Here is a 2747-nt window from a genome sequence, read left to right as displayed (position 1 = left end):
CTTGTTACTCTGAGCGACTATGTCTGAAATCTTTCTGACTTGATCACAAGAATCTGTGTTTTAAGAGGAGGTCCTTGCAGTGCCTCCCTTTCTTGGAAGGTCCCAGCACTATAACAGTATGACAAAAGTCTGTCTAGTGTTCAGGTTACAACTCAGGAAAGGAACCAAAGGTGAGGTCTTCTTTTTCAGCAGGTCTGGACTTTAAGCAGAGAAGGAGACACCAAAGTTAAGCCTCTTCCCACAACTGCTATTCTCTAAATTCCTTCCATTGAAAATAATCAGCACCCGAGGGTGGCATATTTTGGGTGTTGGACTCCTTCCCTTGTCAAAACTCACATGCAAAAAATACAGGCAAGTATGTTCTGATTTTTTTTTTTCTCACCATCTATTTGCTTGATAGAAAACAGCCTAGATGTAGTCCTGCCATACATGCTCTTTTTTATTCAGCTTGTTTAATTCAGCCTATCTGTGAGATTCATTTATGTTGTCATGTATGCCAGTATCAAAAAAAAAAAAAACAACTTGTGGGTTTATTTACCCTTTTTTTCTTATAATTCAATATTTTCTTTTAATTTCTTTTTTTTATTGTTGTAGGACTTAATCTTTTTTTTTAACTGCTTGAATTTAACATTTACTAAATCCACTTTCATTCCTTCCTGCTGCTTCCTTGCTGTGTCAAAAGCATACCCAGAGTTATTGCTATGAATTCTGTCACTGGTTTTCCCTAAGGCTACCTGCTGTATTTGAAAGAGACAAGTATCTTATCTTAGATGTTTTTATTAATACTGTTTGCAAAATACTTTTTAATAACAGTTGCCTCGTGATATTTTGTCCATTCCCACTAAGATTCTACATGGCATTCGCTACCCAACACCAGCACTTATCTCACAACCTGACACATTCATATTCTTCAAAACTCCAGTTTGGAGGCTAAGTGGAATTCTTCAGTTTCTTCTACTTTAATCCAAAACCATCGTATTCCTCACTTGGGAAGGAATTATGATTCAGTTCAGTGTCTACCTTTAATATTGCCCTACCTTTGTCATATCTATTAGAAATTATCTTGTCCATGGCATGCATACATCATTCTTTCCAAGTATTCAGATTCTGAGCAGTTAGTGTGTGGGATAAGCTGAATTTGCTGTGAACAAGGCAGAGACAATCTGATCCAGTACAAAGGGATAAGGTTCTGAAGGGTAAGCCCTCCTCACTAACTAGAAAAGAATAACTCTGAAACAGTCCAAAGAATTGAAGATTGATTCATATATAAATGCATAGGAAGGGAACAGTTTCTGTGAGAACTGTCTCCCTAACCAAGGGCAAAGATAAGAGTTTATAAATGCAACTCTAGGGAGTTTCACCAAAAAAGTGGCTAGTCAGCTGAAAGAAGTACTTGGCTTCTTCCTTTAAGATTAGGTGAGTAGAGTGGAGCTCAGTGTACACCAATTTCTGTGACCCAGGTCTGTTTGTGGGTGTTATGACCTGTTGAAAAAAATCAAATCCATTAAGTCGAATCAATACGGTACAATTGAGTCAAAATGCAGCAGGCTTTTTTCCTGCTGATTCTGGTCAGTTCTCTAAGAAAATAAAATTGCTCTGATCGCTTCCTAAATTCTATCTGTTCTGTCTCTCAAACCCATGCACCCTTCAAGCTCAGGGTCATTCAGCAAACAAGTCTGTGATTAGAAACTCGGAGCTCAACAACAGTTTTCTTCATGGCTTTGTTCATATTGGAGAGGATTTACAGAGTGGGGGGGGGCAAATTAGATACTTGAGCTCAAGCATCCCTGTCATCTAAAAAAATGTCATCATGGACATTTTCAACATAATTGAGAAAAGGAGAGATAGTTAACCTATCATTATAAAATCAGGTGCTCTAAGTTAAGTTCTTACCTAAGTCTAGTGTTATTTTCATCTTATATTGATTTTCTTGAATCCCTTGAAACTGATCACTTCTTAGTTATTTTCAGAAATTCAATTCATGTTATAGATGCAACACAGTTTTGTACAGTTCTGATTGTTCCATTGACCCAGTGATTATCTGTTTTGCTTTGTTTGCTATAATTTCCCCATATGTTTGTCACTAATCAAAAAAATTAAATAAACACCTTAATGATATAATTAATTTCTCCTCAGCCCAAACTGTCTTTTTAGAATTTCTCTTTCACTGTGGTGATCAAACAAAAACGGATAAGTTGATTATTATATCTAGGGTATTGCCAATAATAAAGTTATACATCTAGAATAATCTCCCACTTAAATCAGCAAAACTGTATTTACCCAATAAATGTTCAAATAGAGCTAGTGTAACTTTTGTTTATTTATTTTTTTGTGTGTGTGGTAATATTGGGAATTGAACCCAGGGCCTTGTGCATACGAGGCAAGCACTCTACCAACTGAGCTATATCCCCAGCCCAGTGTAACAAATTTTTAAGCAAACTCAAAATTGGAACTGAAAGAGGATTTGAAATGAATAGTTCCTTTACATGGAAAAGAATTCCTTTTCTTAATCAAAAGTATGTTTTAAAATCTGAGTTGGAGACATCAACGTAAACTCCTGTTTAGCTTAATATAAATGCATAGATATGTGTGTACACAGTGGTTGGTAAACACACATGTGCTTTTTTGCAAGGTCAGCTGACAGGACCAGAAGCAATAACAACTCAGCAGCAAGGAGGAAACCTAGACCCTAGGTCTTGGTTTCTGATACCATTCTCCAATAAAATCACCAGAGAGAAATGGCTGCT

General features: G+C 36.5%; 1 non-coding gene across 1 annotated transcript; it reads right to left on the bottom strand.

Annotated features, from left to right (window-relative positions):
• Positions 1 to 2338: 2338 nt before the first annotated feature.
• Trnat-cgu lies at positions 2339 to 2411 on the bottom strand. The gene has a single exon. It is a non-coding gene; the product is annotated as a tRNA-Thr (tRNA).
• Between the last annotated feature and the right edge of the window lie 336 nt (positions 2412 to 2747).

This window comes from Marmota marmota, unplaced genomic scaffold, assembly GCF_001458135.2.
Source record: "Marmota marmota marmota unplaced genomic scaffold, marMar, whole genome shotgun sequence".
Taxonomy (NCBI): Eukaryota; Metazoa; Chordata; class Mammalia; order Rodentia; family Sciuridae; genus Marmota; species Marmota marmota.
The sequence above is the reverse complement of the archived record's forward strand: the minus strand, read 5'-3'. Positions and strand labels throughout refer to the sequence as shown.